Source organism: Sus scrofa, chromosome 8 (assembly GCF_000003025.6).
Source record: "Sus scrofa isolate TJ Tabasco breed Duroc chromosome 8, Sscrofa11.1, whole genome shotgun sequence".
Lineage (NCBI taxonomy): Eukaryota > Metazoa > Chordata > Mammalia > Artiodactyla > Suidae > Sus > Sus scrofa.
Window position 1 is genome coordinate 22,768,534 of NC_010450.4, and position 16,699 is coordinate 22,785,232.

Genomic DNA, 16,699 nt, shown 5'->3' on the forward strand with positions numbered 1-16,699 from the left:
ATTCTACGACTGCTCATTTAAGATATGCATTACACTGAGGTTATTACAACACTCACTAAAAGCTGACTAAATCCATACCCACAAAACTCAAGCTTTTAACAGACTTGTCGGTGTTTAAATAGATGCTATGGTTAGCGTCATCTATTGGTTGACTTTGCAAGTGTCACTTTTTCTGGATATAAAGGGAGAAAATTATTATCAACATTTCTCAAAAGTAGAAAATACTGAAGCAACAGCCAATCTAAATAAATGAAATTTTGTGATCATAAAAGAATAATGGGATAAACATATTGCTTTTCAAATTATTCTTATTTTGTACTTCCAAAATTTAAGTTAGACCAGAATTAAAAACAATTTTCTTTCTATTCAGTTAGCTTTAATGAAAAAAATAAATAACTTGTTTTATTTATTGCTTTTATCAAATATGTATAAATATTTATATTGATATCTCCTGTTAGTTTTTGCTTTTCTCACATATACAGATATCTGCTAAGAAAGAACCGCTCTCAAATGGTCTAATATTAAATTTTTGTGGCAATATAATTTCAGAAATATATAATTTATTCCAAACTATAATTTCTGGAGCAGTAAAAGCAACTGCCATATAACAATATTCTTGTTTGTGAAAAACTTCACAATAATCAGTCTGTGTTTATTTGTTCGGCAAATATTTATTTAGCTCCTAGTTAATAAGAGAAATAAAACATATGAGGTCATTATACATAAGGAAGATAGAGCGGAAGAGAATAGACAGAGAGAGAGAGACGAGGGGAAGGGGAGAGATATTACAAGGTGGGTGAAGTCCTATGATAGAAATAAAAGCAGTGATGAAGCAGAAAATCCATCTAAAATATTTGTCTGTAGAGACAAAGTCCTTTTCATTTTTGACATTGCATGACTAGTATCACTGATTGTTTTCCAAATGCTGGAAGTCAATGCTAATTTCAGAGGTAAATTTCATAATGGTGATCTAATATGAAATCATCCCTTTTTTCTTATACCTGTCAGTGACTACAATGGGGTTTCAGCTTCAGGCTACCAAGAAGTCCCTGCTTTAATCGATGTTTGTTGATGTTGATAAATAACTTGTATTTATCGGTTTTATCAAATATGTATAAATTGATGTTCTGCATTACTGCTGGTAAACTCTTCCAAGAGATTTGAACCAATAATTCATTAGTATAGTAACTTTTAGGAAACCATATTAGAACCATATTCAGACATACCTTGTTTTATTGTACTTTGCAGATAATGGTTTTGTTTTTGTTTTACAAATTGAAGATATGTGGCAACCCTGCCTTAAGCAAATCTATTGGCACCTTTTTTCAAACAGCATTTTGTCACTTAGTGTCTCTATGTCACTTTTTGGTAATTGTTGCAATATTTCAAAGTTCGTCATTGTTATTATAATCGTTAACAGTGATCTGTAATAACTGTAACATTACTGTTGTAATTGTTTTGGGCTCCGCGAACAGTGCCTATTTAACATGGTGAACTTAATCCTTATATGTTGTGGATGTTCTGACTGCTCCACTGACCACCCATTCTCTCATCTTGTTTCCCTCTCCTTGGTCCTCCCTATTTCTTGAGACAAACAATATTACAATTAGGCCAAATAACAATCCTACAATGACCTCTAAGTGTTCAAGTGAAAGGAAAAGTATCAAGCCTCTCAGCTTAAATCCAAAAACTGGAAATGAATAAACTTAGTGAGGAAAGCATGTTGAAAGCCAAGAGAGGCCAAAATCTAGGCCACTGCTCCAAATAGCTATGTTGTGAAGGCAAAGGAAAAGTTCTTGAAGAAAATTAAAAGTGCTACTCCAGTGAGCACAACAATCATTAGAAAGTGAAACAGACTTATTGCTGTTATGGAGAACGTTCTAGTGGTCTGGAAAGATGAAGCCAACCACAGCATTCCCTTAAGCCAAATTGAATTCATAACAAAGGCTTAACTCTCTTCATTTCTATGAAGGCTGAGTAAAGTGAGGAAGCTGCAGAAGAAAAGTTTGAAGCTAGCAGCAGTCAATTCATGAGGTGTAAGGAATAAGCCATCTCTATAACATAAAAGTACAATTGAAGCAGCAAGTGCTAATGTAACAGCTTCAGCAAGTTATCTAGAAGATCTAGTTAAGATAATTAATAAAGGGGACTACACTAAACAGCAGATATACAATGTCATTGAAATAGCTTTATACTGGAAGAAGATGCCCAACTAGGACTTTCACGCTAGAAAAGAGACGTCAATGTCTGGCTTCAAAACTTCAAAGGACAGGCTGCCTCTCTTGTTAGGAGCTAATGCAACTGGTGACTTTAAATTAAAACTAATGCTCATGTACCCGTCTGAAAATCTTAGGATTCTTAAAAATTATACTAAATCTACTCTTCTTGGATTCCAAAAGTAAACAACAAAACCTAAATGACAACACTTTTGTTTACAACATGGTCAGCTGAAATATTTTAAGCCCACCATTGAAACCAACTGCTTAAAAAAACAAATATCTTTCAAAATATTACTGCTCAGTGACAATATACTTAGTCACCCCGAAGCCCTGATGGAGATGTACAGCAAGATAAATGTTGTTTTCATGCCGGCTAACACAACATCTATTCTGGAGCCCATGGATCAAGGAGTGAGTTTGACTTTCAAGTTTTATTATTTGATAAATAATTTCATAAGGGTATAGATGCCTAGATAGTGATTTCTCTGATGAATTTGGGCAAAGTTGAAAACCTTTTCAAAAGATTGAAGATTCTAGATGTCAGGAAGAACATTCATAATTTATGGGGAGAAATCAAAATATCATCATTAACAGGAATTTGGAAGAAGCTGATCTCAACCCTCATGGATAACTTTCAGTGGAAGAAGGAACTGTAACTGTGGTAGAAATAGCAGGAGAACAAGAATTAGAAATTGATCCTGAAGATGTGGCTGATATGCTGCAATCTCACGATAAAACTTTAAGAAATAAGGAGTTGTTCATTATGGATGAGCAAAGAAAGTGGTTTCTTTAGAAGGAAACTATACCTGGTAATTACAGACTACTTTTGGTTAAAATGCTATCAAACAGCATTGCATGCTATAGAAAAATCATTTGTGGATCAAAGAGTCAATTAATGCACCAAATTCCCTTTTTGTCTTGTTTTATGAAATTTCCACAACCCACCCAACCTTCAGAAACCACCACCCTGATCAGTCAGCCAGCCATCAATATCAAGGCAAGAACCTCAACCAGCAAAGAGATTACAACTTGCTGAAAGATCAGATGGTTAGAATTTTTTCAGCAAAGTATTACCAACTTTTGTAGACATTTTAAAATTTTTTATATTTTATTTTTTATTTTTTTGCTTTTTATGGCCATATCCATGGCATATGGAGGTTCCCAGGCTAGGGAGCGAATTGGAGCTGCTGCTGCTGGCCTACACCACAGCCGCAGCAATGCAGGATCTGACACGCTTCTGTGACCTACACCACAGCTCACAGAAACCCAGATCCTTAACCCACTGAGCGAGGCCAGGGATCAAACACAAAACCTCATGGTTACTAGTAGGATTTGTTTCTACTGTACCCCAACAGGAACTCCTATATCCTTTTATTTATTTATTTATTTTGTCATAATGCTATGCACACTTAATTGACTATGCTACAGTGTAAACATAACTTTTATATGCACTGGGAAAACAAACACTTTGTGTGACTCCCTTTATTGCAATACTTGTTGTACTGTGGTGATCTGAATGGAACCTGCAGTGTCTCCAAAGTATAGCTGTATGTTCCATGTATTTTACATGCACACTGCATACTGTAAAAGAACAACCGTACAATTTACTCAGTCCCTATAATAATTTTACTTAATAGATAACTTGACTCAATAGTATTCTAAATGTGGTGGCCTATGTAAAATCAGCTTATAAAAGAAAACAGTATACATTTTTTAAAAAGGCATCATTATAAATAAATACAAGTTGTAAGCTAGGAGTAGTTACAATAAGGAGACTATAACAGTACCCTGTTAAAAGTAGATGTCAGAAATCCTGAGTATAAATTTATTTCTTTTTTCTTACTATGAGATACCAAACATTAGGAAATAGTTTCCTAATCCCGAGAGCCTTAATACACACACCCATGTGCACACACACAAACTTATAATCATACAAATGTATAGAATATATATAAACTATAAATCTTTAGTATAATAATAAATAATTCTACATTACAAATAATCTACAAATTTCAAGATTTATTTTAAAGACCAATATGATAAATTGCTATAGATATCAAAAAGTCAAATAAATAAAATCAAAACCATCTAAAAATTCCATGTTATAAAAAGTAATAAAATTGACCTAAACTAACAAAACTGTGTAATAACCAGATGTATTGATACTCCATAGATCATTAGCATTACAGAGAAATAACATTAACTATGACTGAATTTAAATGTCAGGTTTTGTTTATAATTTTTTAGTCATATCAATTACCAATGATTAGAATAGACAGAAAACAAACAATAATTCCATGGCTCTGAGTTTTGCCGAAATCTTTATAAATATGCAGTTCTGGGTTTTAAAAGCACAGACATCTAGCTAAATAAATAACATTTTTTAAGCCATGATCTACTTGGTAGTTCTCTGTAACTCTGGCCCAAAACATTTTATTTTCTTTCCTGATCAATGACTTCAAGGTTAAAAACTGAAAGTATCCTAAAAGCACGATCTGCATTTTTCCAATTTTGTTTGGGGCTTTGTTCAGCAAATTTATATTTATTTATTTTATTCATTTAAATTTATATTTATTCTAATAAAGAATAAAATGGTAATTTTCACAGTTGTTAAAATATTCTTTTAAAATAAGAGAACATATGTGGTCCTTAGCAGTAAACATATGTAATATGGAAAGAAAGAGAGAGAAGGAGAAAAAAAGAGAAAGAGAGAAGGAGGGGAGAGGAGAAAAGACGTAATATGTAAGGAGTAAAACCAACGTATTCTCCCTCTCTCTCTCTCTCTCTCTCTCTCTCACACACACACACACACACACACACACACACACACACACAGCAATAATACATTTATAAGGATTAACAATGTCTAGAGTCTTAATATGAGAATTTGGGAAAGGCAAAAAAAAATTGACTTTTTTTTCCTAGAAAATCAAGACAGAATGCAACTTAGAATTTACAAAAGTTTTCCAATAAAAAATTAGACATATACTACATGTTTAGACAAGCTCATTGGCATTAATAGGTATTATAAACTTCAGAAATGAATATTAGTATACATAGTTTTATTCAATTCCAAGTTAATATGATATAGTCAGTCTTATTTATTGACATCAGACTAAATAGAACCTACATGTCACCATCTAATATGTGAGGACTTTTGAGATGAATGATACCACGGAGACTACATATTAGCAATAAAATTATTGCTAATTATTTCAAGTATGACTCTCATTTGCCTAGCATAATTAATGACATTATAATCAAAAAATTAAACTTTAACAGAAAAGTATCTATCACGTTTTGCTTTTTAGATGTACGCATGGCATTGAACAAAATTTGTCACATACCTCCACTCACAATCAGTGGGCAAGAGCTTTTAAAGGGGAGTTTGAGGGGTGTATAGGTGCATGGAGGGGGCTAGGTGGAGAACAGCACCATCAACTCTGACAGTCATCTTGAAACTGGTTATGTGGTGGTCTGACCAGCATCATCTTGATTGTTGATTGACAGTTAACCTCCAGTTCCAGGGTCAGTTTGTTCCTATTTCTTTGAGGCCAGTTCTTAGAAGTGTGCAGCTTATGTCATGCTATAATCTGGTTATTAGGTACTTAACTTCTTCCACCTGGTAGGGATTTCAGAATTTACTAGACAGCTCATAGGATATGTGGCAGAGTCTTATCTTCAGCCCTTGAAGAGGAGGTAAAGGTCCTTGACTTTGCTTAATGACCAAACTATTATTGTTTGGTCTTATTTGACTGTTTTCCTTCACTTCTGCATTTTTTCCCCTTCTCTGATTAAACTTATTCTTTGGCTAAAGTTTTTCTGCAGACAAAAGGCAGGTGGAGGACATGGGAGGGAGGAGGACCATAGACTCTTTCTCCTTTTCGAGCTCACCTAGGCATTAGTGTGACCTCTCACATTGCGTAAGTGGAAACACCAGCGTCTGTTTTAACTGGATGTGCTTTTTCAACATATTCACACCAGTAAAGGGAAGTCATATCTCTATTACTTACAGATCCCACAAAGGGAGGTGCAGTGAGCCAGGGGAGGCCATCGGGGAACAGGAAATAGAGAGCACCGATCTGTTACTTATAAGATGGTTGGGATGGGGGTACTAATATTTCCGGGGCTCAACACTAAGTGGTCGTTTTATATGGTGCCCCAAGGAAAGCAAGATGGGAACTTGTAGTAGAATCCTAAGCCCAGAATTAAGTCTTCTCCTCCAAGTGTCTGTACTCCAGGTATGAGCAGAATTGTCATCCTGTGAAACGCCTAGGCAGCAACTCAGAAAACGGGTTTCTCATCACAGAAGCATTATACAGTGACAATCCTAGAGGAAACTGGCGATTTGTGATTCACTCTAGATACCTCATTTTATTTAATCTCCATTTTTAAAGGATTATTTTTAGAAGAAATGTTATAGATGCTAAGTCCATGTGTCTTCATGAAATCTGTATTGTTGTTACATTTTTAGTCCTAAAATGTAAGTGTTGGGAACTGCTGGAAATGAGCCCAAGCACAATCAGGGATGCTGCATATAAATCAAGGGTTGTTTTATTGTTTTTTAATTTTTTTGCTAAACCTATTCATGGTTCTTACAAGATAATTGACTATAATATCTATTTGTAAAATATTCCAATAGATGTTACATGCGATTCTTTACGATTTTCCTAAAATTCAGGCACATGCTAGCTCATTAACCAAAACCTTATAACATTTACTTATAAAAATGGGGAAAATTATTATTCCTAATACATCTCACAAAGATGATACAAGAATTAATAATTTAATGATTATGTGTCAGCTAACTCTGATTAGGAGATAATAGGGAATTTTCTTCTCTTTAGATTTTTAACTTGAAAATCAAGAACTGTCACATGAATTCTTACCAGTGAAGTTAATCGGTTAATGCAGTTTTACCATCCTTTTTTTTTTTTTTTCATATTCCTTGTGAACTCTCATATTCCAATTATTGCATTTCAGGAAAGTTGCTCTGGCATTTTTCTCAATGTATGTATTTTCATATCATGAACAAATTAAAGAATTAAGAGTTTAGAAATTTAAGGCAAAAATATATAATCTGTTAGAGGACGTAGATCCAAATGTTTTATGAGCATGAGTAAGACATTTTGTTAGATTATATTTACAGTTTAATTTACGTGTATGTGTGAACCTGGTTTTATCCGCAGAGGAGATATCAAAATTATTTAAAGCATTCAATAGGCATAGTTTCTGTATAAGAATGTAGTTCATCTGAGTGGATATACTGCTGTCTGGACAATGTGAAGGAAAAGCAACACTGCTTGTGTTTTCACGTGTGAAATCCTCAAATGCAGAGCATATGAGGTGCAAGGGCTGCCAGAGTGGAGCCAAGGAAACAGCAAGCAATCTTGCAGGATGAAACACTTGAATGTATATTTCTCTAGAGTAATGGTAGATACGCGGCACACTGATTTATGGCGACACAATGTATGTAAGGAAAATAAACAAGATTTTTATGTCAAAGCACAACTTGAAGTCATATTCCCTGATCACTGCCCTGCAATATGTTTTACTGAGCATATATATACAACTTCTGACGGGGGCGGGAGGCTAACATATTTAATATGGATATGTTCTTGACAGAGCGCATGAGACTTGATTCATTTTTGAGTGCTCCATTACCTACTCTGACAGCCTTACAGCTCTGTTGGGAAATGAAGTATAACATCAGGTTACTAAGCAACTCTGCAGCTTTTTTAAAAGTATGTCTTCGAACTCGCTTGTTTCTCCTAATTGATTCCATCCACGTCATTTTGAACATAAATGGGACATCATGTTTAGAAATATGCTGGACTGCTACTTTCAACTAATATGTCTTGCTACCTCTGCATATTTAAACCAAGGACTGGCATATAAATGTCATATTCAAAGCAAATTTTTATCTTTCTTTTGAGTTGCATTGAAAAAAATAATATATATATATTTGGCAGTTCAAGCTACTCTCCGAAGGTATCTATATGCTGTCAGAAAACAACATAAAAGAATGGAAAGTGATTCTCTCTCTCTTTTTTTTTTACTTTTACATTGAAGAAAGTTTTAATTAGCCACTCAGACTTACCCTCACTACATCCCCACAATATAATGCATCAGAATTAATAGCAAATCTGCCTCACAGTGTGGCAGCAATGTGGACATTTCTGCAGTCACTAAAACTTTGAGCAAGATAGTATTTCATCCCATCTTGAGATGTTAGTGATAAATACATACATATATCACACTTTTCAAGGAGGAAAGTAGGCTTTTATTATATTTGACTCCTCTTTACATCAGAGGAAAAGAGAAAACAATAAAATTGTAAAAACTTTATGTTCACTGTATCTTCTCAAGTAACCATTCACTCTGCTTACACTTTAAAATAGTGCACAATTTAGTTACTAATTCTGTTACATGGAACATTTTGTACTTGAACGAGGGTCAATGATATAGGGGAAACTGACAGTTTTTTTTTTTTTAATTCTGGATATTTTTACTCTGTCCGCTTTGGAATTGTTGGATTACGTTCTCTTTACTTAAAATATGACCGATACAGAATCCTTATAACAGTCATTTCGCAAGTATTCACTTTTCAAAATATATGTATCAGGATTGACTGCTGATATAAATCATAGTAATATATAATATATAGAATAATACATCAATCTAATTTTTAGGCTGGAATATCTTCAGAAGGAATTTTATTTACTGGATGATTGTGGTTATCAATATTGTATGAGTTTAATAGTCACAGAAATGCTTGTGAAAATTTAGCCATAGAATTACAGAAAGGACTAGCACAATCAGGCCCTTTCCCACAGTAGCTCTGACATAGTCAATGAGCAAGAAATAAAATTTCAGTTATTTTATATTAAGTATTGTGACAACAGGCATTGTAATAAGTACTTTGTCTAAAATTTGTATACATTTATTTTGGAAACAAAGAGCATGTGGTTCTATCATTACAGGAAAACTCACACAACCACAAGTTGTATAAAGAGCAAAAAATTTGACAGTCAAAAAATAAGATATTAAGAAGCACGTGTGGTAATAAAAACAGTAGACTTGGCTGATAAATTGTCTTAGCCAACAATTCTTTCCAATTAGAAACCAGCTGAATTATTGTTTTGTGTATTCTGTCTGCTAATAGGAAAAACTGAACAGAAAACATCAATCCTGATGCCTAGTATTTTGAAAAGAAGCTGATGAAAACTGAAGTTTAAACAATCACTACAAAATATATTAAAAAACGACTACTTCCTACCACTTCCAACAACAGATGATATGTATTAGAAGATTTTACAATGTTTTCTTTGAGCAACGAAAATAAAAGCAAACTTCTTTTTATCCTCTGAACTAAGAGTCCACATCTCAAATATGCAATCTCCCCAAACATTTGGCAGCTCATGGTTTTTAGTAGCTTCAAGCAAAATAAATCAATAAGGAGTTCCATATAGCTGCATCGAATTGCAGTCATAGACTGAAGCAGTTTGAGGCAAATTCTAATTCAACGTTGCTACATTGAAGAAAATTTTCTATTCAGTAAAAGAGAAGAAAAACCATGTTTTCCCCAAATGTTTTCTCAGTGTGGAGATTATTTCTTCCTCATACGTTCCCTAGAGAATATAGTTCAAAATTATGTTACATAATATGATATTCAAGAAAAAAGCCCAAATCTGAAGACAGAGGGCATATATTAAGACAAAATATAAATCTATTATTTTAGGAATTAAAGTAAAAAGTCAATATATGCATGGGCGTCTTAAGAATTGCATCTCAATGGAACTGTTTCTAGATTATTTCATTTTGATCTGAGATATTTGATTTTTTTTTTTTTTTTTGTCTTTTTTTGTCTTTTGTCTTTTTGCTGCTGTTGTTGTTGTTGCTATTTCTTGGGCCGCTCCCGCGGCATATGGAGGTTCCCAGGCTAGGGGTTGAATCGGAGCTGTAGCCACCGGCCTACGCCAGAGCCACAGCAACGCGGGATCCGAGCCGCGTCTGCAGCCTACACCACAGCTCACGGCAACGCCGGATGGTTAACCCACTGAGCAAGGGCAGGGACCGAACCCGCAACCTCATGGTTCCTAGTCGGATTCGTTAACCACTGCGCCACGACGGGAACTCCGATATTTGATATTAAAGGCTGCTCTTTTCTATTTTCTTATTATAAATGCAATTAATGTTTATTGCAAAAATTAAGAAAATGAAAATATCAAAAAAGAAAATAAATAGGAAAAAAATCAAATAACCCCCAGTTAAGCAACTAATGATGATATTTTACTGCAAATAATTATTTTTTTCTTTTCTTACGCATATTTACATATACATTTCCAGAAAAATAAGACTATACATGACATTCTCTTTGTGTCACTGATTATTTTTTTTACTTAATAATGAGTAGAACACAATTTTCTAAGCTATTTTGAAGCATCGAATTAAATGACTATTTTATATGGATTTGAATTCATTAAATCAGTAATTTCCTTGGATATTCACTAATTTCAAGTTTTTAATTCTTTAAATAAAATATTGTGTTGTCATTCCTTTATTATAATTGTAGATTTTAAGAGTATTACAATTCTTAGGGTATCTTTATTTTATCTACCTTGGAAGAATCTGAATATTGTGGAAATAAAACTATTCCTGTGACAGAGAAATAATAATAATAATAATAAAACATTTTAGAGATGAATCTATACTCATGTTTCAGAAAGGACATGAATAAGCAATTTTTATCTACTCATCTACTCAGCCAAATAGCTAAGAGGAAGAGCCAGAGAGCCACTCTCTCTAAACTCCTTTCAACATTGGAAAGGAGAAATAGTAGGAAATTTAAGACAAAAAAAAACAAATGAAGTCATTTTTAATTTACAAAATGCATAATTAATGCAACTATTCTTATTGAGCATTTATTAATTGCTAACAGTGAATGACACAATAAAAATATCAGAGAAATCTGGACCCAACTATTTACTTCAATTCAAGGGTAATGTGGTATTTGGAAGACCAAATATAGTAAATTTTTGGAAGCCTGATATATGATACCAATGTAATGATACAGTAAGTCAAAGGAGACAGTCATGAATGTTAGTCAGAGTAAGGCAGGAGTAATTTAGAATCAAAAAGCAGAAATGGAACTTGAATCTGAAAGAAGTTGATTTCAGATGACATTACATTCATTTCTGAATAGTCAACCTAGTTTTTTGTTTCCTCATCTTTTTGCTTTGTTCTTGTCCTCAAAAATATTCTTCTTCATGGATGATGCATAAAGTATGTGTAGTGTAAAAATATTTAAATTGGTAAAATAGATTTAGGGAGGTGTTACCAATTTCCATAAGCTTTGTACCACCTCCCAACCTTTTAATAATCTATTTGAAAAATGTTCCACATCTACTGATCAGGTTCTTCTATAAGGCATTTTACTCAATAAATGTGAAGCAAAGTCAAGACATGTCTTGTCATTTATGAAGCCTGTTGATAGAGATGGCAACACAAAACCTGGAGACTGCATTTCTAGGTTTTGTGTTTCATCTCTAGCAACAGACTCAATAAATCTGCAGGGATAAGCAGTTAAAGGAGTAGCACATAAGGCGATCATCCCAAAATTACACATGAGCATGTAGTAAATCACTAAACAGCAGAGAGATGTTGAATGTATGAGGGTAAGGTGGCAGAAGCAGTTGATAATAATTACTAATTTACATAAAATTACATTCACTGCTTTACAGTATCCTTCAGTACTACTTAATTTAAGCCTCAGGGCCATTTGCCACAACTTTCCTAGACATAAAACTGACAAAACACATTTAATCAACTGCGAGGTGAAAAATGATCGATACTTCTTGTCATATACTAATGTAAATACTGCAGTTAACAAATATTTGATATATCATAATTTGTTACCTAGCTGATGGACTGCTTTTACAATAGCTCTTTTATCAATAAGTAAGAATTGCATACAAGGACCAATAATCTTCTTCAGGCATAAAATGAAGAAACCATTAGAAGGCCTGGAGTTCTCAACATTCTTTCTGGAATAAGCTGCAGAAAACTGGAAAGTGTCCATAATTCAGCAGAGGTGATGACTGCTAAGAATCCTATAAAACCATCAAGTGGTATACCACTTGAAATGAAGTCTGTATTACTCATTCACATTTACTCCACAGATTTTTGAGTAATAATATATGACTGAGCTTACTGTCATGTTGAAAGCAGTGCATGAAAGAATAACTTCTCTCATCCTTGCAGTAAAGCCAGAAGGTGTGTTAGTTTGGAATGAGTTAACCTGGAAGTTACAGAAAACACAATTAAGAGTACCATTGCGAGGTATACATATTTTTTCATATGTATCCAGAGAAGAGATTTCCAATATTGGGTCAGCGTCTCAACAGTTTAATAATTTATGTTCTTCCATCTTTGTGTTCTACCACTCTTGGCAAGCTGGTCTTTTTCCTCATGGTTAGAAGATGGCTCCTGCACTTCAGTGAGTTATAATGGGCAGGAAGGTGAAGGGCTATCTCTGTTTGAAACGATTGTGGGTGTGTGTGGGTGTGGGTGTATGTGTGTGTGTAAACAATGTCTTCTTCAGAACATCTTGTATATTATACTGATCAGAACTTGGTCATGTGTCCCAGGAAAATAAATCACCATGACCAGGAATGATTACTCATGAAAACAAACCTAATGTCTGGCACAGGGGTCACCCCTCCTTCCAGTCAAGGGCTCTCCCCACTACCTAGGACATTGAATGAAGTAGGCATTTATTTCTAACACAGTGAGAAGCAGTAAATCATTTCTCTCTGTACAGTTACACAGTCTAATTTTCCTTTTGAATAATCATTCTAGATACCCCGGGGAAATGATTTGTCAAGGGTCTAGAATCAAAGCAACAGCAGTTTAAAATAGCCTGAGTAGCTCTGGGGAGGAAAAGAAATGACGAGGCTCTGTAGATTATAGTCACAACGGAACATGGTATGAAGAAGATTATTTCTCACAATGTTGATGTGCCATAATCGAACTTGAATTTCCTCTTAAGGTCACCAAGTTGGAGAGAGCTGGTTGTATACTCAAAGACTCGCTCTGGTATGCCTTGCCCCCACCTTGTGAAAACCACCATTTATCTTCACAGGGATTTTTGTCATCTTCATCATCTCAAGAGCCATGGTGTGACCTGTTAAGACCATCTCTGCCTGAGACACTCCTTGAAGTCTTTGGAACAGTGTGTTCTCTCAAAGCTACGCTTCCTTTTGAAGAATCTGCCCTCGGGGTCTCTGTAATCAGAGCATGAATGTAAACTTTATAACAGGAGCAGAAGTTCCATGAATGAAAACTTCTGCAGCAATCCTTAGCCACTGTTCGCTCTGTTTGTCTGGACCCATTGAAAAATCCTCTCTGCCAACATAGTATGAATAGCATTCACATTAGAAACATATCTTTTACTTCTCAGATGAAAGGGAGATGTTACCACATCAAAGGGCTTCTGCTTAAACTTAAACTCTTATCCCTGGAACATTTGCTTTACTCAAGAGACAACATGTGAAAGACACTTTATAAGAAAATATTACAATATAACTTAAAAAACTGCCCAAGTTGCATATGCAATGTTAAAAATTTGGAGAACTCTTAGATTTTCCTTATCTTTTCTTTTTGCAGCTTCATATCTGCCAAAGGTTACTCTCCCCAATCCTCCATCCATAAGGCATAGAGTTCAACTCTCAGTTTTAGCTGCTAATCTAGATCTGATTATATTTCTAAATTACGAAATCCATGATCACCAAGGGTGTGAATACTGTTCCCTGTTTTGTTTGTTTGTTTCTTAGTTTGCTTGTATTTTTGATGGATAGGGCATAGTCTAGGAACCTTGCATTAAAGCAAAAAAAGTTTCTCTACATGGTAGAATTTGCCTCATTTGATTTAGTCATCCTCTCAATTACTTAGATCCTCTTGCCAAACCACAGTCAGATGACAGGGGCATAAATACATGTTGGCAGATTTACCTAGTCCTCATTACCAATCTGTTTGACTGAATCTTTAAAGATTCATTTTGTTTCGATTTGCAATTGCTAATTTGTACTCCTCTCAGAAAACATATATATATATATATATATTTTTTTTTTAACAGTGATCTTATCATGTCAACACATTTTATACCTGTTGGGTACTGTAATTTTTGAACTGAAATTTTTTTCGCTTTTCATGTGGATGTGACTTTAAGATGTGTGTCCATCCCTTGATTTCCTTTTAAATCTCAAATATCCAGGCCATGTCCTAAGAAGCCACAGTAAATATATTTTCTTAGCCCCAAATCAGAATCCACTCTGACAGTTAGTGTGAAAGAATGTCAGATTGCCCTAGAAAATCTAACATAAATAACTATCACAGTCAATGGGGGCAATTCCCTTTTATACTCAAGACCCCAAGATAGACAAAGCTGTTCCATAGTATAAGCCCTCTTCTTCTCTCCAGGAAAATAATTCTAGTTAGAAAATTTTAAAAAAATCTCAAAACAAAAGAAAAACCCATGATATTTGTTCTTTTTCTGGCAATAAGAGGATCTTAAAAATTCCACAAATAAATATATAACTACTATTGAGTAAAATTTTACTCTTGCATGGTATTATCATGGAAAAGTTTTAGACCTAAAAATTGACTAACATTATATTATAATTCTGTTCAAGGTCCTTTACTGTATGGGTTAAAGTAAAAATAAAAGCACTCCATGCTTGTTTCCAAGAAATAAAGTCATCCAATTCCTTTCTTTGTGTTTGTGAAATCAAAATGTGGTCATTTTAACAAGTATTCTGTTCTACTGCTCAGCAACAGCATATGGAAGTAGATTTTCATTGTCTGTGAATAACTGACTACACTGTCAGAAAATTTATCTTGAAATGGGGATAAATTTTTGTTTTTGTTGTTGATTTTTTTTTTTTTTCTTTAACCTCAAGCTCAAGTTTTTAGACCACTAGGAAAACTACATGGTTACAACCTCAGGGTAACTCATGGTAGTTAAAAAGTATGTTTTACATAGTAAACCAAGTAAAATTGTGGTAGTTACATGAAACACAAGGGTAGAAAAATAATAAAATCAAGTGCTTTCATCCCCTTGAGGGTGTAACAGACACTGTACGAATCAGGTGAGACAAATAGCCATCCCAGACCGAGCTACTCTCCGAAGTTTCTGTGCAAGTTTTTCTCAGGTTGTGTTTCATGACTCTTATAATCTAAGAAAGAATAAGAAGTCTCAGAGTAAAATTCCTAGCAATAAGACAACTCTTTCAAATAGCAAATGCTATTCCTTACACTAAGGATTTTAGTAGCCCAGGAGAAAAGAAAAAGAAAGTAAAAGAAATGGATTAGAAATTTCTTCTTGCATTCTGAATTATCTTCAAGAATTTCAATACCAGCCTAGAAAATAGTACACTTGTTGTGGACTGAACAGTGCCCCTTCAAAATTATATGTTGAAACCAAATCCACAATATCTTAGAATGTGTCTGGATTTGGAGATTTAGAGACAAATTCTTTAAAGAGGTGGTTAAAATTAAATCAGTTCATAGGAGTAATGCCCTAATCCAGAAGAATTTATATCCTTATAAGAATGTTTATGGAAGCCTATTTATAATTTCCAAAAAGTTAGAAAGAAATCAGATATCCTTCAATAAGTGAATGGCTAAAGCTAGAGATCTTACTTCCATATAATGAAATACTATTGTGCTTCCAAAAGGAATGAGCTAAAAAACAAAACAAAACTATAAAGACAGTAAAACAGATCTGTGGTTTTTAAGGATTTGGGGGAGAGTGGCTTGAAAAAGTAAATAACAGGATTTTATGATCAGTAAAAAACTGTTCTGTAGAATATTGTAATGGTGTACACATGACACTATGCAGTTGTCAAAATCTGTAGAATTTTAGAGCACAAAGACTGAAAAAGTACATGCAAATTCAGAAAATAAGAGGTTAAGGAATCCTGGGATGGAATGCAGACTATAATAAACATAACTAATTCTATTACAAATGTACAAAACCATCTCATTTTGAAGAGTGAAGGAAAAAAAAATGCTAACCTAAGGAAATTTGGAAAGAAGTGGAACCTCTAAAACTAAAGGGCAAGAGAATTGTACCTAATCACTGTAATTGTTGCTAGTTATTTCCAATTTTAGGTACAGATTAAGAGTTCTGAAACAACATCAGGATATTATTAAAACTGAACATTTAAGTAAACAGGTGACAAATGCTGGGAACCAGGTTTCTTGTGTTGAAGCTGGAGGTTAGTGATGAGCAAGGAAGAATGTGATAACAGGTTAGAGTCAGAGACATTAGTATAAATTCATGTTTAGCTTAATAAATAATCATATGGTTACATATAGAAATATTTATAGATGTGTATATAAACAGGTTTTCTGTCAGCTAAGTGAGACTCGTATCAATGACATCCCCGTAGCAATGAAATTCCCCAGTGCCCAACTCT